General features: G+C 38.9%; 1 long non-coding RNA gene across 1 annotated transcript in view; it reads right to left on the bottom strand.

Annotated features, from left to right (window-relative positions):
* Positions 1-157: 157 nt before the first annotated feature.
* LOC143156572 (uncharacterized) overlaps positions 158-26718 on the bottom strand; it is an 82882-nt gene continuing 56321 nt past the window's right edge. Inside the window, exons 2-3 of the long non-coding RNA XR_012994653.1 lie at positions 658-772; positions 158-201 (exon numbers count right to left, since the gene is read on the bottom strand). This is a non-coding gene — a long non-coding RNA (uncharacterized LOC143156572). The remainder of the gene's footprint in view (positions 202-657; positions 773-26718) is intronic.

The following is a 26718-nucleotide window of genomic DNA, read 5'->3' as shown; positions in this document are numbered from 1 at the left end:
ACATTTGCTATGTCATTCTTTAAAACATCAAAAACATACAGAGCATTAGGGTGATTATATCAATATCAATACTGTTTTCAAGTTAGCATACATTATTCATACAGACTTTACTTCAATAAAAGGATGACTATTACATGCAGTGCTTACTTTACTTACAATGTTTCCAAGAAAAGGGATCAAAACAGGATATCAGCATGTGTTCTGAAAAAAGAGACAAATCCCATAATTGCCAGGTAAGTCACCATGACTTATTTTTGACTTCACTGTCTTCGCATTCTTAATGTAAAACTTAACAGGTTTTCCATCAAAAACTGCATTCCTTTGGGCAGTGAAGAGTTCAGGAGCTTTTTGGATTTATAGGCATACACACACCAACCCTCACCTGAGGAATCTCTTGTAGCAACATCGGGTTTTGTTTGTTTGTTTTAAACAGCAACACATACATAAAAATATATTACAGGCAGCTTTTTACTTATATTTTTATAACTGTGTTATCGATGATGGGAAAGGTTTAAGAATAAGCTTGCTTTTCTTCATCAAACACCAAGCTTTTAGTCTGCTGCCAAATGAGAATGCTTGACAGGAATATATGGTTTACTGAATGACACATCTACAGCATGAGGAAAGGACTTATTTGGCAGTTATAGGTATATTTACCCCAGAAAGCCAAATCCATCTTGCCAGACCATCCATCACCATTTCTACACTTGTCCACAGTGCAGAGATTGATCTTCCTATTGCTCCATCTCTAGGTCAATAAAAACATCCCTTCCTGTAAAACAACCCCAAAAATCCTGAGGATTGGAAGTCACACTTTAAATGCCATAAATTACATTAGCCCCTTGTCATCTTTTGCAAAGTATGTACTCCCATTCTGTAATAAAAGCATTAATACTACTGAGCTATGTAAAAATTAATTTTGTATTTTAAAGTGTTTGATTGAAACAAACATACATAATGAACTATATTCCATCTTTTATCAGCTGATATGGAACTATTTCTGGCACTGGGGATAAACAAGCCAAGCAGATCCTGTTTGGTGCACATACTTCATCCTTTATTTACAAAAAATTCACATATCAAATTAATTCTGGTTCATGATAACACTGCACAGGTTAAATATATAGAATATATACATAGGTTGTTGTTTTGATGTTCCTCTATACATTTATTTAACTACTCAGACATTAATGAAATATAAAAGTGTAATATAGCTTTAAACTAGCAAATAATTCTGCTTTAATTAGCCTTTCTGGTAACTCCTAGTGGTTTAATATCACATAAATACTGTTCCACAGGGTTGTTTTTGAAAACTGGCAAAGCCTGACTGATTAAATTTCCCATAAAACCTCCCAGTATCAATTAAGTACAGAAAAATATGTTCAACTCATTTAAAGTGAGAAAGGGCTTAGCCAAGATGTGCTACATTATCTGACCTCTAGTGACTTTAAAAACACTTGTTTCTTCTGCAACCAGAAGCAACAGAAGGTTGCTTTATGAATGTCAATCATTTCCAACAGCTATGCAGCTTTAAATCACAAGAATTTCAGAGAAGAAAAATCACACAGGAAGGTCAAAAAGAGCATCTGATCCATAGTACCATTCATAAAGGTTACTGATGGGGAATTTGTAAAGACGCAGCAAGTCTCTCAAGAATAAACAGCTAATGGATTCTACATGAATTTTCGCAAAATCACGGAAGGGTTGAGGCTGGAAGGGACCTCTGGAGGCCATCTGCTCCAAATCCCTGCTCAAGCAGGGCCACCTAGAGCCAGTTGCCCAAGACCATGTTCAGATAGCTTTGGAATATCTCCAAAGATGGAGACTCCACAACCTCCTCAGGCAACCTGTGTCAGTGCTCAGTCATCCACACAGTGAAAAAGCATTTCCTGATGGAAACATGGATGTTTCCTGATGTTCAGATGGAACCGCCTGTGTTTCAGTTTGTGCCCATTGCCTCTGGTCCTGTCACTGGGCACCACTGAAAAGAGCCTGGCTCTGTCCTCCTTGCACCCTCCCTTCAGGTATTTATATACATTGACAAGATTCCCCTGAGCCTTCTCTTCTCCAGGCTGAACAGTCCCAGCCCTCTCAGCCTTTCCTCATACGTAAGATGCTCCAGTCCCTTAATCATCTTTGTGGCCCTTCTCTGGACTCTCTCCAGTATGTCCATGTCTCTCTTGTACTGGGGAGCCCAGAACTGCACCCAGTACTCCAGGTGTGGCCTCACCAGGACTGAATAAAGGGGAAGGATTATCTTCCTTGACCTGCTGGCAATGCTTTGCCTAAGGCAGCCCAGGATATCATCAGCCTTCTTTGCGGCAAGGGCACATTGCTGGCTCATGTTCCACTTGGTGCCCCCAAGTCCTTTTCTGCAAAGCTGCTTTCCAGCTGGGCGCCCCCCAGCATGTACTGATGCATGGGGTTACTCCTCCCTAGGTGCAGGACTTTGCACTTACCCTTGTTGAACTTCACGAGGTTCCTGTCAGCCCATTTCTCCAATCTGTCTTCACCTCTCTCAAAAATTACCCTCACCTGAGGATTTCTTGTTACTTACAATAAAAATGCCTGCCTAACAGAACTACAGGGGGCAGAGGGGGGCAGGGAGAGCACATGCTCATGCATACAGCTAATGCATGTGCCAGGTTACCTTTGGAGAATCGGCTCTTCCAAATTTCAGGCTAAATCTTTAAAGGTGTTTTCACATCTAATTGTCACAGGTTTCAAGGAAGTTAAACACCTACAGATTCAGTGATCTGAGGCCCTAACCAGTTCTGATATTTGTAGGTAAGTTAAAGCATTATCTTCAATTTGCTTCTGAAAACTGGAGTTATTTGCAGTCAGGCTATTGTATGCTTATTGTAAATTTTATAATAGTCCAATACCTTAGAGTTTTTCACATTCTCTCCTGAACGCATCTCTAAAGCGATAGAATATTGAATAATGGGAACTAGAACAGGACCAAAAAAACCTTATTAGCATCATGGTAGAGCACTTGCTAAAGTAATCCTCAGAACACTATGGCAAGAGGAAAACAATATATTTGTGTATGTACCTACAGCGGAGTAGAAAAATTCAAAATGTGTTCTCATAAAATACACTAACAAGCCACATTTAAGAATACTTCCTAATGTGCACCCATAGGCAAAACGTTCAAGTATTTGAAACCTGAGTACTTATTTTAACTTGAATGTCTGGAGCAAGAACGCAAAGGTCAGTCCTAAACACACATGCATATTCTAATGTCTGGCAACATTTTTAGATACAGTACCTGTGGTTTTCTTCATTAAATTAAACAGTTACATAATGTCAAGCAACTATGAAAATGGTGAAATAAATATTCTGTTCCCTAATACTTAAAGACATTATCCATGTTAAAAAGACTATGGTATATCAATGAGGTAATCAACCAGGATAACCAAAACTCCATTTATGGGAAAATAAACTGTGTGACTAACTAGTTTGTAATTGGTTTGATATAGATTTTACCTCAATTTCACTATATTTAGTGATCTACAGGGACTTCAGTCATTATGGTGATGCTGTATGAACAAAAGCATTCGAGAAAAATATACACGTATGTTGCATCAGAGGCAACTCAAAGTTCTTTTTTGCTGAAGAACAATCAGGAAACTTCTACCCAACTCATTATCTCCACAATAGGTTGATACCTTACGACTTATGCACAAACTCCAGCATCAGTGTTTCAAATATCTTAGTTGTGTTCTTGTAGTTTTAAACTATACATTGTAGGTAGATCTCGTCTTTCAAAGGGTAATAAGCATACAATACATTAAGCAAGCTAGATGCCAGATGCTAATCTCAAATATTATATCCTTCTTGAAGTAATTCAAGGATCTAAAATTGAAAGTGATTTACTGAGCTATTCTCCTATTTCCTTCTCAAATCTAAAATAGTACCCGTTTCCAGCAGTTCACACGTCCACCTTGTTTATACATCCTTTATAAAGATCCTCCTTTTCAAATTTTAAATGTGGATGAATATAGTTCTGAGTCTATACCCTAGATCCATCATAGGCAGCTCTTTCATTATCGTTCTGAGTCCCATTTCACCTCAATCCATAACATCTGTTTTTTCCATGGAACATTAAGACCATATATTCTTTTGCAAGCAACGAAGGCCATGATGCCCAGTCACTTAGTTGGATAAGCACAACAACAACTTACAATTTCAGTGTTACTGACTAAATTTGGATCAGGCACTAAAATAATCAACCATCCTGAACTAGGAAATCAAATTCTGAGCCTTTTAAATCATTAAGAGTGTGACAGCTGATTCCCCCATAGGACATTTACCTTAAGTCCTTGTTGCTTCCCTAAATTCCTTTAATTCTATTACAGGAAATCAGATAAGGTGTCAAAGCCTGAGATGTTGATTAAAGAGAAGACAAATAAGGGTAACTGTAATATGATGTCAGTTATTTAAGGCTGGTACATTTGTCACACAAAGCCTGGCTCTCTCAAGCTACTTACCAACAAATAGCACCAACAAAGCAAGATGCTCAGGAAACTGCATTGTTCTCAAGCTTCTTTTCCACCACAAGTATTTTCATCCTTTCCATAGCATTGCATTAGGTAACCATGCCACACCAAGTAGAGAGCCAGAGCAGTACTATATTAGCTGAGAAGACTGGGCACAGAGGGAAGAAGATTTTAACTGGGCAATCCTTGCTTCCAAATCTACTAATGGTTTTCTCAGGCATTTGCTATTGTTCTGCATCCAGCAAAGTTATAGATTACAAATTAAAGTGATGGCCCAATTTTACCACTCTTCCTCTTGGCACAAAGCAGTGGTATTTTTAGTCTATACAGAAAATGTTAGTCTAAATTTACAGCATTTTTGCAACTCACTTGGCAAAACACAGACCATGTTCTGAACCCCTCTTCTGAAAAGCAGTATCTCATCCTTGAGTGGGCTGATGATTTTAGTTTTCATCTCCTCTTTTAATTAAGCACTAATGAAAGTAAGTAGTAAAAAGTCAGATTTTGAGAGCTATTCAGGAGCAATCACATTTTGAACAGTTGATTAATGAAGCATTAATAATCTCTTTTAGTATAAAGCAGTAAGGGGGGAAAAAAACCAACTCGGATACTGTTTTCTAAAATGTCGGCAGAACCAGCAAATACAACTATATAGTTGCACATACATACTGAAATCAACAGTTTTGAGCATTTGGAAACCAGGAAAAGACTTGAAAAGACATCTAAAAATATTTGAATGTCAGGCTGCAAATAAAGATAAATCTCCAGTGACTCCCTACATAGCAGGCTAACAAAGGCACTGGAGTGTTACATGTGGTACAACTGTGAAGTATAAGATGTGGAACTTGGTAAGCACAGAGGTTGTACACAGAGAAAGCCATCATGTAGTCTTCCTGTCATGTTGTCCATTAGAGGATTAGCTGCAAGTATTTATCTGCTGCTACAACAGTTTCTCATCTCAAGATTGTCATGTTTCTCCTCTTGATTTCATGCCCTTTAAGTCTGATTAATGCTACTAGCTTGCTTTCTCTGTATATTATCAACTTGCCTTTGTGGTTCACTCAGACAGTTATCCATCTTAATTACGGGAATTGAGGATGAGTTCCTGCCATCTCCTGGCAGAGACACTGGCTCAGCCATAAGGACTACGCAGTGATATGTACCCTGGTCCAGGGATACATATAGCCACTCCAGTGGTAGCAGTGGCAAGTATGTTGGGAACTCAGGGAGAAGCACGTGATCTATGCAGTGTCATGGTGCCTGCAAGCAGGCTTTTAAGGAAAAGTTTTGTTTTTCTGTTAGCATCTCTCTCTTTTCATTCGTGTGCCTTAAATTAGAAGTAGAGGAAAGTGCACTGGGCTGACCAAAGGACAGATTGCGTGTCTATGCATGCATAGAACATGCACAACCACTTGGATTGTCATCCCTTTTGTTTTCTATTTCAGTCAACAAGAGATGTTTACATGGAGAGTTTCAGGTCATGTTTAAACCATTAAGCATGCCTGACATTATAGCGCTTTCCTACAGGACAATTGTTACTAGCACTGCCTGGCTTAAAGGGGAGAAAAATTGAAACAGTGCTACTTTTGTGAGTTTGCCTAAAAGGTGCAGCCTGGTGATCACACTAGAGAGAGACAGGTGCATTGACAGAACCTCTCTTTTCTGTCTCTCTCCTTGTGTAGAAAAAAAAAAAAGGCACGTGTAACAATACAGGCAACAAACATGCTAAAACCACAAAAATACAGTAATCGTGTACATAAACCATATTCAAAGATAAAGGCATTTGTAACAAGGTACTTGTTGTCTAGTTTATATTCTTTTTGTTGTTTACATTAAACTAGTCCTTTACAGTCTAAGTAGATACTAGCTGCTTTTGGGGAGAGATCTGGCTACACAAACTCATAACAGCCTCAGCTCCTGAGAGACTTTCAAGCTAAAGAAAGCAGGCAGACCAAGAAAGAGAAAAGAAACATGGGCAACGAAAGGTGAATGGAGTAGCTCAACATGAAATAATAAACGCAAGCTGGTCAAAGAAACTAAGCAGCCCTCACCCACAGGCCCAGCAGCTACGTTGCCTTGATTGAGAATGACACCAAGGTCTCTATAGAATTAAGACTTTAAAGTTAGCATACACAAGCCTATCACTGGCCAAAAAAGAGGGAAGTTTATAACACGTGTTTAAACCATCAGTCAAGAACCAGCAAGAGCTGTTTGTAAACTCAAGTTTCAAGGGTCCTTATACACATAATAGGTGTGCTCCAGCTCCCTATAGGTCAATGGGATTATTTCCACTGATATCAAAAGCCTGTGGATTATGCCCATTACAGAAAAGTAGGCTTTCCAGTAGAGGAGCTGAAGGTCAGCTCTGTTTATTCTGTTAGCTAACAAACTGCCATCAGCGATTACAATGTGGGAACTGCCCACACCAATCTCCAATTTTTAGCTTAACAATAGACAGGCTCATATCAACACGATACTGACAGCAGAATACCATAGTATTTTTGCTTGCAATACACATCATGGCAGAAAATAATTTGGCAGTAGACTGCATAGCTTATTTGTCATTGATGGTCTTATGTCAAGTATGTTCTAGACTAGTGTTGGTGATCAGCTTAGTGTTACGTTATGTGATAAAAAGCTCATCTGTACATGCACAGAGAGACAATGGCAGGTGGGGGAGCCCGGATAATACCCTGCCCTGGCTCCTCCCAGGCCCATCACAGGAGCCATCAGCTCATCAGTGATCCATCTCCACAAGCCCAGGTACACACAGAGGAACAAGCGCAGTCAGGAATCCAAATTAAATGGACACCCTATCCAGAGTGTCCGCCCTGCCCTAGGGCTGTCCCAGGAGAGCCTCCAGCCCCAGCACCCAGGTGTGAAACCCAAGATGAACCAAGGGGAGGCAGCTCTCTGGATTGCCTTTTGGACTGAGGGAGTCACTGCCTAGGGGTACAGGACACATAATGAGATACAGGGGAAGAGCATTACATGCATGTACGTAGTGTATACATATGTTTGTGTGTGTGCAATACATTCTCAGCCTTGCTAGTGGTTGGACCACTAAAATTTCTTTACTGAAAGAGTGGTTAAACATTGGAACAGGCTGCCCAGGGAAGTGGTGGAGTCCCCATCCCTGGAGGTATTTAAAAGACGAGTAGATGAGGCACTTAGGGACATGGTTTAGTGGACACAGTGGTGTTGGGTCGACGGTTGGACTCGATGATCTTAGAGGTCTTTTCCAACCTCAGTGATTCTATGATTCTATGATTCTATGACCTGGGGACATGGAGCCGCCTCATCTCTATTGGGCTGATGGATTAGTCTCCCGCTATCAATTAGCAATTTCCATGTAGCAATTTAGGCTTGGTACACTCCTATCCCTTTCTGATCCCTTGTCCACATCTGTGCAAACGTTTTTATTTCTACAAAGCCTGTTGACAAGCTTTTATGAAGAGTAGTACTTCCTCAATACCCTGTATACACAAAACAATGCACTACCAGTTGTTGCTCAGCCAGATTTGTGCTTTTAGAAACGAGCAATAGTAGCTCAATGAAGACCTGCACATTTAGCTCTCGCAAAAGGCAAAGCTATTCAGAAAGATGCTTATAAGGGAAGTGATATACAAACCTCCACCAGGACCCTAGAACAAAAGAAATTTAAGATGACAAAAACATTGCCATTACCTCAACAACCAAGCGTGCGAAGATGCTCATGCATCCTATTGTTATTTTGTGTGAACTGACCACAGAGAATGAAGCGTGAAGCCTGCTAAACAGCCTGGATCTCTCTGTAGGCATTGCTGGATATACTTCTGCTTCTTCAAAAAGGGAGAAAAGATTTAGAGTTTACTTAAAAATTTACTTAAAAATTTACTTAAATGACTTGGAAAAAACCATCACCTCGTACTCTCTTCAGAATTATGATCTTAACGGCTCTTCTCTGGCATTCCTTCCATTCAGAAGCTTTAGGTCATCTAATGACAGACCACAAACACCACCACATTTGCTCCAATCACCAACTACACAATTGGAAGGGCAAAACACAAAATAATTAGACCTTAGACTTTATGAAACTAATCTCTGGGTTTAAAGTCTCTAAATACCAGGAAAATATTGGCTGAAATAGGAGCAGGACTTCACTCTTTTTGGTTTCTCTTCTAACTAACACCAAACAAGATTAGTTAAAAACATCATATGGAGACAGGTCATTCACCAGAAGAAAATGGCATTTCGCAGCAAAATTTCAGAAGGAACTGAGCCAACATATGCTTCCGTAGCCACAAAGAGTAAATTGAGCATTTGCCTAATAATACTTTTAGCTAATAATACTTTGGCAAAATAAATTTGGCTGTCTTCAGAGAACTTTAAATGTTTAAGTCCATGTGCAACAGTACAGCAAGGTGCTGCCCAAAAGCCTGTGAATGATTAAGAAAAATGTAAGTGACAAGCTTTCTAAAGGAAAGAGAGCCTTTCATGAAACAGTCAATCTTTGCCAGACAGAAGAACTTTACAAAAACCACATAGCACAACGGTGTTGTACGGAGTGTTTTCTTTCTCTCTGAAGGTAAAAAGCTTTCAAAGGACAAAAATGACAGAACTGTTCTTTGTTTCCCAGTCAAACACAATACATGCAAAACAAAGGTGTAAAAAATCTATATGGCGATCAGGAACTGATGGCAAATCATTCAATGTAATTACACTTTTAAGGTATTGAGTTATTCTCCCAATTTTCCCAAAATCTTTTTTTCTCATTCACTCTTCTATTTTCATTAATAATTATCATTTTCCAGGACAGGGAGAACAATTCGTGTGCTGAATACATAGTGCAGATTGTCTCTGCTGTTTTAAACCACAGCCATTTTACGTTACAAAAACCTTTTCCAACGGATTGATAATGTTGCATTGAACAGCATGATTTTTCCCACTGATTCCAATGAACAAAAGTACGGTCCATAAATGATCTAATGATCCTGGAAACGGTATTTTAAGGAGTCTCTCTCAACTGTGAATTAGTCAACAAGCCATAAACAAATCTCTTTTATAAGGTTAGAACATTATGAAACTGATGAAAGGATTCTCAGCAGACTATGTGCAAACATCTTCTTCAGTAAGTTTCACAAGATATTAAACCCCAACCCCCAGCTTCAGTTATTTCAAGGGACTGCACAATTTTAACTTTATGAGAGTGAACAAACCAGAAACAAGCTCTTTTCATATAAAACTTTCACCCAGTAGAACCATATTTTTTAAGGAAGTCCACAAAGTGCGAGAGGTGCTTCACAACAATTACTAAAGCACAAACCTGGCATAATTCCTCTTCCAGACTGGGTTTCTTCTTTACTCTCTCTCACCTTTATGGCTGTTCTCACAGTACGTTAACAGGCATGACTTATAACCTGTCTTAATTAACTTTCACCACAATACGCTTTTAGTTATTCTTATCCTCATATCACTTACTAGCCATGAAGAGAGTTGTAAAACTGGAATTTCTAAGTTCCAGTGTGACTGACTTTGTATTTTGTCATAAATGGAATGCCTCAGTGGGTCACACTACCTCCACAGTGGCCTAGGTATCATTATTAATTTTTAGAGGAAGGGAAGTTAACAAATCGGGGAAAAAATCTCCCAATCCAGTATAACATTGCTGTAGCCATCAGCCTTCATTGCCTTCCCAGTGAATCATTTAAGCCTTCAGAAATCTCCATTTCCCGTGTGTTTACTTGGTCAAATACAAGCAACGCTCCAAAGTATGAAGAGCTGAAACAGCCCCAAGGCTACCTCTGGAAATATCAACTATACAAGGTACAGGAAAGAAAACATAGGACTCCATTTCTTTATCATCATCAGACACAGGATAGCTGAGATATAAGGGCGCATTTTTTATTTCATTAGAGAAGTATTGAAATGGTGATGTTGCTATGAAAGAGAAACAATAGAAGCTTGCCCCACTTTTCAGAAAATTAAGTGTTCTACTTCAGCCAGATGGCAAAAACAATAATCGTCAGTACTGAAACACTGTTTTATATTTTCAGAACCATTCATAAATCAACATTTCTGAACAGGGAACCAGCACATTCTCAAGAGTTAGTGATAATTTTTTACAAATCCATAAATATTTTTATAAGTATCCACAGATGGATAAGTCTTAGAACACCCCAATCTTTTAAAAGCAGCACTAGATTTACATTAAAAATAACAGAGTTGTTTTTAAAGTGATGTATGCTTCACTTGACAATATGAGAGAAAAACAACAGTCTAGAATTCACAGAAGTAAGTGGTAGCATTCACTTCCATGAACAAAAACAATGACAGATCACTGGTTTTCCATATAACTACGAGGAAACTAGCCAAGACAGATGTTACTGCTGGAAAAAATACATAACAAAGCTTCACACCTAGATCTGTTTTCTGGCAAGCTGCTTCTACTTTTTGGCCTTGGATGCTAGGCTTTCAGGTTGGGTTTTCTTCAGAGCTTGGGGGGAAAGCATTTAGGCACAGAGGGTAAAAGGACAGAATACTTAAATATCTAACCATTTCCTTACTTAAGGCAGGGAGGCTGCAGATTGACAAAAAAACCCCAACCCCAAAACAAAAAACTGTTGCTTTCAAATTAAGCCATTCCTTCAGAATATCACACCTCCAATGAAATGCTCAAAAAGTATAAATTTATTAGGAGCCAATACGTATTTTTCACATTGCAATTAAAAAGGTATTTAGAATGGAAACCTATTCAGTTTAAGCATCAGAAACAGAAATCTGGTTATTTATAAATAGCAAGCTGCGACTATTTTATTTAGAAAACAAGTTCCTACAGCTAGAGAAAAGTTATACAAATTCTGTCACGTAGCTCCAGCTTAGTAAATACCTACTTTGTAGGCAACTGCAAACAAAAATTCCCTCTTATTTTAGTGTTTAAAGTACAATTAGAGTTTGCAGAAGAATGGCCAAGAGCTGGAAGTTAAATAGGAAAAGGAGCAAAAGTTTAGGCCCTTGTCCTAAAACAAAAAATTGATCTAAACAAAGAATAGCAAAACTAGTTACATGAGGATTTCCCTGTTTTGTTTCCCTCTGTCAACTATGGAATTAATAGCATGCGATTTACAGGCTTATTTGTATTACGATTTACAGGATACTGTTGCTTTCCTAGCCACAGTATCTTCAACAACAAGTTTGTTCTCTTTAGGAGAAACACACACCTACATCCTCACATATGTATGTATTTGTAAAGGTCATAAACAATATCAACTTGCTAAAAGCCACTGGTACATTGACAACATTAGTCATTTCTCTGAATCCCTCAAAGTTCTCATCCCAGTCTCCATGATAACAATAATAATAATTAAAAAAAAAAGTTGTTCCAAGCCATTTGGAATCCATAACCAGGTTTCATTCTTTCTCCTCGTCTCTCGGGCCCAGGATATAACAATCTGGTTCAGTCCACTGCAGAGACAAGGTGCTGACACAAAATTCAATTCAGAATCCAAAGACTTCTTCTAGCACATTAGTCTCCATAATCCTTAGATATTTGAATACACCTCACTGATCAGCTATATGGCATTTGAATTCAACAAATGCATGCACATACAAAACTGAAACAGATATGACTGAGAGTTTCTAGTGTAAATTCATGGGAATTCAAGTCTGGCCTTTAAAGACCTGTGATGTAGCCTCACCATCAAGTAGACAGGATTGAGTTTTATGCAGTTAATGAATTTGGACAGTTGGTACATCAAAGCATTCCCTCCTCCCTAAGCATTCCTTCCACCCGCAGCTACTGACAAAGCTATTTCAGAGATTAGAGCCATGCATTAATGAAGACATCATTACCTGATAACACAGCTATTAACATGTCTTAGTGCTAATTACTTTTGTCATTAGAAAACAATGGTCTATGGCTACAAGTTTTAACAGGAAGTTATCAGCAAAAATGACTGTCATCTTGTATTAAGCATACAAGGAATGGAAAAGTTTCACAGAATTTCATAGGGTTTAGACCCTGCGACAGGATTCCAGTAGTGACTATTTTACAGACTGTAGAGATGAATAGCGAATAACCTATCTCCTTGTTATAGAATTTTAAAGAGTAGTTCATAAACTTTATGAAGGAACTGCATATATACTAAATTTTCTAGGATTTTGTTCATAATCCTAACTTCATATCATAGAATAAGGACTTCTAAAGGGAAATTATTTTAACAAGTATTTATCTTGGTGGTGCATAATTCATTGGCAGCTGTGCTGAACGGGAGTCTTTTGGCTGACTTCTATGGACTTTGGAATAGATCCTTAATTGTTTTGCTGTTATCATTGTGACTTTTATTCAACGTGGCATTGCTATGGGCCAAGCACATTAAGAATGTATACATGGAACTACACCACAATGCAAACAGACACAAACAATAACCACAGTTAAGTGTTCAATTCAAAACATGTCAAGTCAATAACAGAATCTCACTTTTCAAGAAGCAGTATTGACAAACTACAATACTCAATAATTAGAGATTGAGAGGGGGAAATAAACCCTTCAATTTCTGTTTCTACAACATGATCAATACTACACAGTCAAAATTGCACACTTTAAGCTTACTCGTACAGTAAGTCTGCAGAATATCACCAGCATGTCACTTAACTGAATTTGGTCAAAAAAAGTAATTGAAAAAGACAAACTAGCTATACTGTGTAACCTTGGGGTTTGTAACTACTTTTGGGGAAAAACATTCAGAGTGAAGATTCCTGTAACCACTCTATCACATACTCTGAAACTAAGGGGACATTTATTTGAGAGCGCGAAAATCTCCAATATGCTTTTAATAAATCTCCTTTTTTTTTTTTCCCCATCTGATTTGTATGTTCAGTTTCCAGGATCTCCCCACTCTTTTGTGTTTCTTTCTCCTTTTGATTTTATGGCACTTCTGGAGCTCTTGTTCTTTTCCCACGTTATCCATATATCAATACATCCATTCCCTAAAGTGCCTCAGAAATATCCATTCTGCAAGGGACGAGTAAAACTGCCATTTTAACAGTCTAGCATCAGTCCCATAAGACAGATTTGACGTGGCTTTGCACCCAGGGCATTCATTTGCTTCCAGGCATTATCAGCGTGAAACACACTGGCATGATCTATTTGCCTGTCCTAGCCCTTTTGAAAAGCTACAAATGAACACGAACAGATTAGAACAGACCTAATCAGTCTCTAGGATTTAAATACAGGTCATAAATCGCTAATATCCGTATCTTTAATATAAGATACAGACCAAAATCAAGAATTTGGTGGAGTAGACAGGCTAGGTGAATCTTGTATCTAGACGGCAGCACGTTTTTGACAACAATCATGAGGCTTTGCAGCCTGAACTTTAGACCAGAAGAAAGCGAAGAAAGAATCAGGTAACCTGTGGTCCAGAGATGGTAAAAGGGGAGATACTGTATCTTCTGCCTAGAAGTACAAGGAGCCTTGTTTTTTTATTTCCTTTTGAAGTGGAGCATGGTACAAGAGAACTCCTTAAAGACAATAACAGGGTAAGAAAGAAAGGGAAAAGAAAATAGAACAGAGCTGAGATGGCAAGCATTACTCCTAGTCTCCATGCTAGTACCAGAACTGTTTTGGCCAAAACCTTCTCTAAAATTACAGCCTTGGGCAGACACGCATCATGGAAAGTTTTTGCCTACATCAATTCAACATGAAATACACATTTCTGTGCATTTTATATATATCAAGTATCAAAAAACCCACAAAACCAAAACCACATTAGTGGCACCAGGGTGCCATTTTTTTTCTTTAATGTCAAAACCATGTCAGCAACAAGTCTGCATACCTGTGAAAACAAATATCACACTGCATTTCAGCTATGTGGTCAAGCTGTTGCTCGTTAGTTGGGAAAAGCCATTCCCTCCTATTCTTACTATCTCAAGTTCTCCCTCCTTTTCTCAAAACCAGGCTAGCCACTAATTTCATAAGCAGCTTTTTTTTTTTTTGTATTCTAAGAGTCTAAGTTTTGTTCACTACACTGTCAATTTATGTCATATTGACATTCAGGAAATCTTAGTGCCCTTCAAAGCTTCAAACAGCAAGAGTTCTTTGTCATCTTTCTAGCAGGATTATAGGCTCTATTTCAGATGTTCAAAAGACTGGAACAACCACTGTAAATAAAACTGTAATGCTAGAGAGGGTAGTGGGGTTTTTTGTATTATCTGACATTTTACCCACCTTTCCTCTGCTTGAAAAGTCAAGTCCTCAATTGTCTTTCCAGTCTCTCAACAATTCAAGCTCTTAACCTTCCCTCATATATTTTGGTAGTCATCTCTGCAATCTCCAGGCAACTCCACAATTTCTGCAAGCAATTGAAAGAGTTTGCCTGACTTCAGGACAGACGCAGGAACTTGGGAAAGTCTATTAAAGAGCCCTAATCCACAAGGTAGGGGTTGAACCTTACCACAGAGGGTTTTGATTAAACCTTTAGCTCATATATAGAGGCAAGACACGTGACAGAACAAGAATAGTTGTGGTTTTTTTTATTCCAGCCATTTTACTCTTTCGTAATTGATGAAAACTGTTTCACTGACATTGAACAATCTCACTGTCTCAATAAATAAAAATGGCTCACAGGCAGCAGTAAACAGTTATCATCTGAATGCTTGGTACTTTAAACAACAAAAAAACCCCCTACCAAGATTATCAGTACTAATGGCTCTCTTAGCAGTCTTGTTGTTTATTGTCCAAACATGTATGAGCCTAATGCTCATACTACATACATATCACAGAACAAAACCTACTTTATTTGCTAATCTAATTTGGCACTGCAAAATAGGACAAATTTTCCTTCCTAGATCTCATGGAGCTTTAAGTCTTTTTCCACTTCTCCCTTCATTTGCAGCTATTCCGGCCTTTATCCTATCTCTCTCAGTTACCACTTTGACTACACTTTTTTCTATTTTTAGCTCATTATTTTCAAGCTAGCCCTTCCTTGCCACATAGCTAAGCCCAGTGGACAGCTTCCTTTTCTTCCAACAAATCTTTTTTCCGTACACACAAGTAGTCCTTCAACCCAGATAAATGTAGTACCATATACTGTAAGGACATTTCTGTAAGGAATTAAACAAAACAGATTCTGAAAAGAATGCACTTTTTTGACAGCATGATTCAGTCAACGGACAGTATCAACATACTCTATAAAAGGCACTGCAAAATGAAACCTGATTGCTTCAAAATACATCCTGTGCCTGTTCTTAAAAATCTATTTGTCCCAGAAGAAATTGTTTTGTAGTATAACATGAAAATGGACTGACAGTACATTTAGAGGAGCCAATAATGCATCTTTCTGCACAGTACCTACACTGTCGAGTCTATACCTGGGGTGTTCTGTTAGTTTGTCTTCATGAATACCAGTGATTTACTCACCTCCATTCTTCCAAGCACACTAACAGCTACTTTTCACCATTACTCTTCTGGAAAAGAATGGATAAAGTCAGTATGGGGAGGGGATTTCTTTCAACTGCAGCATTTGTCTCTTTGTATTTGAACGGAAAAAATGATGTCACTGGAAAACAGACAAGGCAAAATCACAGTTCTCCCAGTAACACCCATTAGGAAGAGAGATTTCTTTTTATTTCCTCTGATTAAACAATAACAAAAAAAAGGCCATGGAAGCATTCAGTGAGCACCTACAACACACATAGGTGAGGAATCACCTGAAAACTCCCATGTTATGATGCAAATTCCATTCTCTCAGTATAACAACATTCAAACTCTCCCAGCCCCCACAGAAAGAAATAATTAAGTTAATCACAAGAATGGCTAACAATAGCCATTCTATAGCACGGTTGCATTAGTTCTTCTCATGACAGAATTCAAATCCCTCCATTAAACCTGAGGTAGTTCACACTGCTCGCTGGGACAGTGGTGATTCTGAAATTACTTCCTGCTGAATGACGGACTACAACGGAAAGGGCCGATCCAGGCTTTGATGTCTGCGACGTCTATAATATTTCACAGCAAAAAGTCAGATCAGTTTCACAGGCAAAAACAGATCCCAGACACACCGTTTTATCAGGAAGCAAGCCATAGCTTCATGTTTAATACACTAAACATTCATAATAGAGCAGCCATTAAAAAGAAGGAAAAATACCTTTTTTTTTAATTACCTTTTCCTGAGTAAGATTTAAAATTTTATAAGGCTAAATAAGGTGCCTGAACAGGAAGAAATTGCTTCCACTGAGATGACTGAGCAACTAAAGGAAACAAACATGATTTTTTAACCATAAAACTGCTATCAGTTCTCATTATTTCGAAAACTGAAAGCATTCTGTTATAAAATTTTAAGCATCTTCTTCTGTAAAATTTTACAGTTTGGATATTGTATTTAGAAGTGGTCTTTTAAGGTTTTCCTTTTTGGTTTTTCTTTAACACAAGTGCAGCTGTCTTAGTAGAAGATGAGTTTGGAGCACCACCTACAGGTACAAATATAAAGCTCTCCTTGAAAAATGTGATTGAGGCCAACTAACCAACGTTTCCCTTTAAGCAAAAAAGAAAGGGGGCAAGTTCATTGATTGTAGTGAAGACATAGCAAAGGGAGAGAAAAATCACAGCAACTCCAGAGCCAGCAGCAGTATAGCTCTGCCTCTACCACACTGCACTTGAGCTAATTACACCCTGAGGGTTATTATCTTGGGTTTGGTGCTACACTAACGTGGCTACAGAGCTGTAGCCTAGTGACGTGGCTTTGTGTACTATGAAAACACTTGATGGGATGGACCTACCTTGGGTATCTCTCTATGGAATCCCACTGCAGCTCAGCAACAGCCTCAGATGTTTCCAAAAAGCAGGAGCACAAATGCGACTTAATTTTTCCTCTACACTGCAGTTGTCTTTTGAGCTTTTAGAACCCAGGGAGTCCAAAGAGTAACAATTAAATGGTGTAATTTTACCCTAGACATTGAGCCTAGATCTTTTCAGTAGAGAGTGGAACATGTCAACGCTTCTGCTCAGCTCACATGCTGCAAACCTCAACATTACAGTTTTAGCCATTTGATCAAATACTTGCTTTGTAATTCCTCAAATTAAATCTATTTGTATTCATTTAATTTATATTTTTATTACCCGTGCAGCAAACCTGCCTCAGTTATTTTGTTAATAAAGGTGATTAAACAAAGAGCTAAGAAATAATTTGATACATAACACTAGCTCTGTTGGAAAGAAACAATAAAACCAAACTGGATATTTATACTGTTGGACATTGTTGGTGCATGTTTCACCGTTGTGCTGCCTAAAAGCAAATCTAACATGTTCTGTTATCCATTTTTTGAACTGTCTGATGCTGTGCTTATGGCAGGATAATCTTCCAGGTGCAAGACACTGTGCATTCGTGCAGCTGACTACTGCATGGACTTGAGTAGTTGTTGCAGCTTCAGAGTTCTGAGATGCAGTATTTGTCATGAGCGAGATCGCTATTAGCAGAAGTATTAACCCTGCTCATGGGTTTGCTAATGAAATGCAGTTAATGAGAAAGGACATGTTGCAGCTAGATGCTGCCTTTTTTAATGGCATTTAACAAAAATGGCATGACATTTTATTATTTTATCCTTTTATTATGCTACCGGTAGAGCAGACAAACAAATTTGGGCCTTGGCCAAGACTGGCTAGCCCTTAGCACCATTTGTAAGGTGCTAGAATCTGTGTGCAGAACCTCTTCACCCTTCCAACGTTTGCTCTACTCTCTTGCATCATTTCAGAAAGGAAGTCCACATGTACATGAAAAATAGCCAGGTGAGAAGTAAGGCATCTTGCTAGTTTCCCTCCCTCCCTGAACACATTTTATATACAATTCATGGATGTTAAATTCAAAAGGGTCATCTAGTTCTTCATGTTATGCTCTTTCTTCTGTTAACATCTTATGCTTTAGAATAGGGAGTTTCTAAACTTAGAGACTTGGAAAAGGACAAAAAAGTGAACGGATGCAGAGGAGACAAAAGGAAGGATGTGGTTAAACACCCAACAAAACAGTAACAAACAAATAGAAGGAGGTTTCAACTAGCCACAGATTGAGGCTGGACAGATGAATTTTTAAAAGATGTAATTTCAAATTGCAGTGGCAGGTGATGAGAGCAAAGCAAAGACTCCTCTTCACCACGTTGAAAATGATGACACCCAGAATCAATGCTGGCTTTTTCAATTCTATACACTGCTACTCAACCGGCAAAGGAAGGAGAAAAATTTAGGCACTCCTCATCGTTCCCAAAGGAAACATACTTCTGAGTGAAAAATGTGAGTGAAACAGGAAGTGTCTTCTCAGCTAACTCATCTTACCTCTACAGGGCTGCTTTAATTTACTTAAGCCAATTAATTAATGAGGTATTCAAAGATATGTCATTGAGCTGCAGTATCCTAGGGATACACCTGTGGACTTTCAACATCAATCAGTTTTAACACCTGAGCATTGTTACTGACTGAGTATCACAAAAGGAATGAACAATGGAGATGGAAGACAAGAACCATAAGACATGATGACAGCTGCTGGAATCTGTGCAGGAAGAGTAAAATTAGAGTCAGAGGAGTGCTCCAAACATCAAGTCAGAAAAGTGACCAACATATTAAACAGAAAAATAGCCTAAAGTGGGAAGACCACACCAGCTGGGACTACTTAAAGCAAAAATGCAAAACTGTACATTAGGAGACTAACAAAGAACAAAAGGAAATCGGACTGAAGTGGCAACAGGATCAATGAAAATTCTTATACTGTCACAACTCAATGACCATCGAAGGAAATTATACCCAAAAATTAAAAAAAAAGTCAGTAATGAAATTATGGCAAGGACAAAGCAAAAGGAGGGATAGGCAATCAACAGCCAACTGGGAGTGCAGTAGGCATTCAGTATGGGAGCAGGAAATGCAGACAGCAGGGTGGCAAAGTTGCAATGGAGAGAAAGGCAGCAGTGGAAATGGATCATTAAGTAAGTAGGACTTAGAACTGTAGTTATCTTTAATTTCTAAACTGTAGATTAACTATATTAACAATTTGGAGACAAAACTTCTGTCAGTTACAGAATAAAACCTTTGAAGAAGCTGGTCTTTTTTACTTTTATAAGTGATGGATAAGAACTGTAGAACTAGAAGCAGAATGTTGCACATTGAGGTAATTCCTTCTTTCCAATCTTTCCTTCTTTTTCACATTTTGTGTACAGTACAAGTCCTCCTAATTAATTAGAAATTGCTTCCTAATTACTGCATGCATACCTTGCTGACAGATAACAGGTAAGTATTAAGATATTTAACTGATGTGCAGAAAAAAACCCCTTACATATCCTGGAATCACAGATCTTTCTTTCATGTGCTAAAATTTGTATTCTTTCCAATTTGAATGCAGCAACAGATTCAGTGTTCTGAAAACAAGTTGGAAGACTTAGGCCCAGCTGAACTAGAATTGTAGATGATATTCAGCCCCCATGTCAGCAAATGTCTGAAATCACAATCAAACAGCTTTCCTACTGCAACTACGAATCATCATTCAAATATCCTGAAGAGTCAACAAACAGACCATAAAAATTCTGGAGCCAAATTGGGATACTGATGCACATGTTCCTCTGTTGTTTCATTTCATCTTACAAGTTTCTTTAAATATTATTATTTAGACCTTGTGGGGAATTATACATGCGTGCCTTCTTGCGATGTATGGTCTCCTGCAAATGTACTTTTAATTGACAAGTATATCTCGTTCAACCTCTTTTAAAGTTGAATGACTTCCAAAATAGGCATTTAGCAGTTTTATTTATGAAGGCAATCACATTATACAAAGCACCATTGCTTAAAAATATGCTTTATTGTACAGTTGAACATTTTCTTCTGAAATCTGTACAGAATCCTCCTGCCTGCTGTGCTTCATTACAGAATCCAAGATTATCATGGAAACAAACAAAAACCAAGTTGCCCTTTCAACTGTGCAGAAGCTTTCATCAAAAATTGCAAAGATTTATTTGGGAATATTGTTCACTCCCTTTTTCTCCCCCCTCTGGAAATTTCTGATCAGTTGACATATTGATCCTGAATCACCAGCGTGACACTGAAGGAGTGTGTAACGTCTGTGAGGTATGAAAACTCTGCAGCATACCAATATAAGTAATGGGACTGTAACAAATCATTACAGGCCATACTGAATAAACAGAGCAGACCGTGCCAAAGTATCAACTACTCCATCTGGGCACAACATAGCAGTCCAGCTGGGTCTACCAGATGCTCTCTGCTGGATTCACTGGAAGCAGTATCACTGTTCTTTCACTGGTCAAAGCAAGTCCCTCCTTCCTATCTTACCCCTCTTCATTTCCAATACAAATACTGAAATCATCTGAGACCCTTCCATGCAAAGCAGCTATTCTGTACAGGTAAAGTGTTCTCCCAGACTAGCAGGTCTGGGAAAAACAAATTTATCCTGAGTGAGGACCAGATGCATCAAATTGGCAATCACCAAGTTACTGAGAGGAACCCTTAACAAGGAATGATGAAGGATAGTGGGCATCAGACTTGATGCCAAAACTCCATTTGAGAGGGCCTTTGTTCATGGACTCATCAATAATTTAAGACATCTCTCATTCCAACAGAGCTTTACGCCTCACTATGCTTCTGCACATGCAGTTACTGAATGCATTACACTGAGACACCAGCACAGCCACTTTCCCCTAGAAAGAGAAAATTATCTCCCTGCCAGTCATGTCTGAGAGCTGGTGGCTGGAAATGTCTTCCAGCCAGCCCACTGCAATGAGACACTTTGGTTTAGATGTTCAAAGAAACAGCAGACATGCACTTAAAGCAACTGCCAGTGACAATACACATGGGAAGAAAAACAGTTTACAGTTTTCATTCATTTGTGTTTCAGCAGGTCCATGTTTGAGTGGTACACCTCAGTTGTGTAGCCTATTTGAATACAAAATCCGTGGTGGAAGCGGTCAACATCAGCCATGTTCACCTTCCATAACCTGTTTATCCACAAACCTTTACTAAGCAGCACAAAACCTATAGTCCTATATGGCTAACAGCAGTGAAACTCCTATCAGGAGGCTAACTCCAAAACAGAAACATTGTGTAGACATAAGCAATGTATTGGGAGACTTGTGGAAGATGTATTTGAGTAGTCAGCTACTTTGAGCAAGCTCTGTAAGCTATATTGGGCCTTGTGCCTAAGGCCTGAGATACCTGTACGTTAGCATAAATGACTGCTGTATAACCCCAAGGTATTTAAAAATGTAAGGGAACAATGCAGGAAGGTTCTGGATATGTACTGATCCTAGATACAGTTCCTAGATACATGTAGCTAAGTATGCTTTGGTGGGCATGGAGAAAGAGAGAGCATTCCTACCTGTCAAAACAAGACGCACAGTTTTGGTTTTTTACACTAGATATAAGGAGCCACAGCACTGGGGCGAGAGTGAATCTCTCCACGGATGGGATCTGAGCAGCGTGCCATGGCTGTCCACCAGCAGTCCATCCGATGCTGCACAAAAAGCAGGGTTCCCAGCATCTGAAAAGGCTTAAGATCTGCTCGCTGGCTACGTTTCTCTTCCTATTTCTATCTTATTATTAAAGCAATTTTATTTTTATACTGTTTGCTGTTGTGCCTTTCTTCCCGAGATCCAGAAAGATCCCTGCACCTCTCCCATGCAGAACAGCAAGCAGCTAAGAAACACCAGAACTGCGCGCAGAACATCAAGTCCACGATCCAACTTCTTCCAGAGCTTTCTGCTGAATAACCTGTTGTCAAAATAAAACATCCTGCACTAGGTACATGTGGGAAAACTACAAACCTATCTCTTCCCAAGCATCCCCAAAAATCTCCTTCCAGAAATTACTGATCAGAGACTTCCTGCTTGAGGCTGTTGATGCCTTCTAACACTTCCAAGGTGGGGAAAATAAAGTAAAGGTATCATACCAGCCTCCTGGAGATCAGTGAGTTGCCATCAACCCCCACGGGGCAGGCTGCTCCCCCCAGGCAAGACAGACGCCATTACAGGTTTAGCATTCTGCTCCCTATACACAGTCCTCCAGCACTTCTCTAGCACTTGAGCAGAGGAGCAAGCATCATTCCCCGGGGAGAGCTGGCTCTGCCAGGGTAGACTGAATCAGGTTGCACTGTTCAGAATACAGCCATTTAGCTTAAAGACTGTTGACAAACAGCTGTACTAAATCTAAAAGTGGTCTTGAACCATACTTCCAAATATTGCCTTGTTTTGCCTCCTGTCTTTTGATATTCAAGTTCCCCCTCTTTTTCTTTCTTTTTTTTTTTTGTTTTGGGGGGGGGGGTTTGTGGGTTTTTTTGGCCTTTTATCTGTACAAACATTTTTCAAGACCTCATTTGAATATTGGTAACTTCCTGGCTTTAGTAACAGCCCATGGCAATGAATTTGATTGTGCAAAGTTACCTAAAGCCTTACAGCATGAGCAGTATTTCCTTTTAACATTTAAACATCATCCTCCTTTGATGTTTCACTAAAAGAGCATCAACAAAGCATCTTTTTCTTGTTTATTATTGGTTTCAGTCTCTCACTTTCTGTTCTCAGGAGGTCCAAAGGAGCTTTAAGAGTGATTAACTTCATTCTCTTGCCTATGAAGTCAGTATTCCTTTTATCCTTTTCAATTGATAACGAGTCCTCTTTCCACTTTCAAGGGGTGGAAATTAAACCATACTTGAATCTGCAGGTGGTTTCTTATCAGACGTCCTCTGAAAAGTCTGAGACCCTCCCAATTTCTCTTGACCTTCACACACTGTGCTCTTCTAGCTACAGCTGGACAAGTAGCTCCTCTAATCAACAGCCTAGAACAGAAAGTTATTCCAGCATGGGGTTTACCTTTTTCATTGCCCTGTGTAATCCTTAATGCATCCCCTTTCATTAATCTCTCTTCTAAAATAGGTAAGCCTATTCTCATTCACATCCTTTAACAAGGATAATTATGTCTTAAATGATTTGCATCACTTTCTGCAAAACTCAATCAGTAGCATCAGGGGAGGTAGCTGGCAGTATAAACAGTATTCCAGATGAAACTACATTTATACTTCTAGAAATTTATAGCATTTTCTTTTTTGGCTTATCCACTGTGCTTATTGCCTTTGCTGTATTCTACCTCCTTCCTCAGACACATCGAGATTGCATTTTTTGACTGCATGGGAGCAACTAGCAGAAGTCCTTTGCAAATGCCCACATTGACGTTCAGGTCTATCATCTGACACTGTTCATTTACTACAGCACAGGAAGGTATAAGGATTATTCCCGCCTTTTTTTTTTTTTTTCCTCCTCCTTCCACAATATATTATTTTGCCTTTCTCAGTATTTTGAGCTAAAACTTCTGTGGCACCTTTACTTCAACACCTTCCACATACACATAATGACACAGTAGATGAAGTCACTATGTGACCACAGGGCAAGGAAACATCTTGGTAAGTACACATTTGCTTTATAATTATGAGCTAACTATATGGAGACACTGAAGTATTTCACATGCTAATTGTACTAAATTATCATATGATTACACAGGTAAATTGACATCTGCAAAGTTGTCTGAATGCCAGGCAAGCCCAGCAGCAACATATTGTATAAATTCACATTTTAGCAGCATGAAGCTTACTCCCACAGGTCTGCTATTCAGTTATTGCTCCCAGTCAAGCTCAGAGTATTATTTGGTGTGATTCAGTTGTTTTTATGTATCAACATTGCTATATTGTCTCATTCTGAAAGCCAAAAAGATTAGTATACAACCTAAACATGTAAAATAGGATTATAAATTCAAGTCATTATACTCTAGTTATACATCACCAATAAACTATTCAACTCAAATTCCCATCCTCATATTCACCTCCTTATTCACTTTGACCTGTCCCTTCTATGTCCCATTACTTATCACTTTCTCTTTGTAAATTAAAGCTATATCATTTTACATACAATATCTTACATGTTATGAAAATTATGCATAAGAGCTTTTATCTGCAAGATATTTAATCACAATATTTTGTACTCAGCATAACACCATTTGTGCCCGAGTCTCAGAGAACTTTAGAGACATCAACAATGATTTCTAGCCTTTTTGCCTCACCAAACTGGGGAAATGCAAGAAAAAAAATGAAGTTAAAAATTATACTATCAGGCATCAATCCTGCTTCAGGGTCCATCAGCTGGGACTCCATTCAGATGTCCATGGAATTCAAAGGGACTTTCTGGGGGGGCAAGACATAATACCAGAATATACTGAAGAAGTAAACAAGCTTCCAAGGGGACTAAGGGAAAACAATCACATTTCTCACTCAAGCACTGTCCCAGAAGGCCTTAAACTCTTCATGCTCGGTCCTCAAGCAACTCTTTACACCTTTCTCTTTATACACAGTGAAGAGTCTTCTTGCAAGCTGAAGGTCATTAGGCTCAGTTCTTCAGTTCACTGCTAAGGGGAGGCAACATATGTACTAGTGAAGAGGCCCAGTCATATGCCTAATGTTGAGAGCTCAATTTAAATAAGACATAGACAAAAACGGGGATAACAAAATTAGTCTACATGGTGGTTCCACAGCTTGTTAAAAAATTGCCTTGCTAGTGGTTGTTGGGCTTGGAGATTTATTTTAATTTAAAATAATGCAGTATCACAGAAAACATGGAAACTTCAGAATCCATTTACCAGCCCCGTCATCTAATGCTCTGATTTTTGCATGGTGAGTGACAAATAGTTAATTCTCTTTGGTAGGAGGGCAAGCATTAAAAAACCCACTCTAATTAGCTTTATTCACAATCTATACAAGGTTGTGTTTAGTCTTTACCAAAGAAATGCCACATCGAAGAGGAGCAAAGCTGATACATCCTCCATAAAATAGATTTAATTAAAAATCTCTTGGCAAACATGCATTCAGCCTTGTCCTCTACCCTCCCAAACTCCCAGCACATCCATGTTAAAATATTCTCAGCATAAAAGCTGTATCTCAGCTCCACCCTCAAATCTTCCGCTTGCTCTTGACGTTTCTCACATAAGTTTTCCCAGAGGCACCCACACATGGCTGATGGTCTCAGCTGTGTCCTGCAGTGGGTCCATTGCAGAGATGGCTGGAACCGGCTGTGTCCAGCACGGAGCAGCCCCTGATGTCTCCCCACCGAGGCCACCCCCGCAGCCCCCACCACTACCACTACCAAAACCTTACCACCTACATGCAATACAGCAAGATATATTTCATTCTGAAACCAGAAATTTCAATTTTCCTGTAATTCCTGCCAAGTATTTCTATTAAAACTTGTATACAAACACACACACACACAAAGGAAGTACAATCTTTTAAGTGAAAATGGAATGAGAAGTTTTCCAATTTTCCCCAAAGGGAAATGCAAGCATTAAATAGTTTAAAATTGGACCAAACACCAGTTACCTCAGGATGAATAGTCTGCTTTTCAAAGCCAGATTAACTGTTGCTGTAGTTTTGCAGCAACTCTGTTGCAGAAAGGGATCTCTCCACCCACCTACCGATGAGAAAGGTAGGGAAATTAAGTCTGCTCCAGCCACTGAAATACACCACCACTGAGCCAAACGGCACTCATGGGCGGGGGGGGGACTCTGCTCATATTGTCAGCACAATATCCTTGCTGCCATAGGAGAAATGCAAAGTGATACTAATCTGCTTCCAGCATAGCAACTTTTAATCACCAACAATGCATTCCGCAGTGCTTCCTAATTCACCGGAAAACTGTGACTGTTCTTAATTTAGTTTATGATAGCTGAAAGCGTGCTATGACCTTTGGTTCAGATCAAAGAGTAAAGTTACACCATATCTACGGGCAACAATCAACCAGTTGTGGAGTGTGAGACTACAAAATTAGGATAGTAGGAAAGAACTGGTTTTAGTTAGCTGTGGCCCCTCTGTAACTCCCAACTGTATTGACTCAAGTAAACCAACAGAAATAAAAGTTATATACTGTCAGGTTCTGTGCTCAGGGCTGTTGGAAACCCAGAAGTATTCCTCAGATGCTAACTCTTTGGAAGCAGGCATTATTAAGGAGCACATTTTCAGTTTAGGTATCTATCATGAAGCAGCCCACTACTGGGAAATCTCGAACACCAATGGGTTTATACTCCCTGGCTGTGTAAGCAACAAACCCTAAATAGCACTGACTAGACTAAATGACCTCAGAAGTTCTCCATCTGTAGTTCCACTTCTGTGAATAGATGCTGCAAATGAAAGGAGCTAAGGGAAGATAAAACATATGTATT

Source organism: Aptenodytes patagonicus, chromosome 2 (assembly GCF_965638725.1).
Source record: "Aptenodytes patagonicus chromosome 2, bAptPat1.pri.cur, whole genome shotgun sequence".
Lineage (NCBI taxonomy): Eukaryota > Metazoa > Chordata > Aves > Sphenisciformes > Spheniscidae > Aptenodytes > Aptenodytes patagonicus.
The sequence above is the reverse complement of the archived record's forward strand: the minus strand, read 5'-3'. Positions and strand labels throughout refer to the sequence as shown.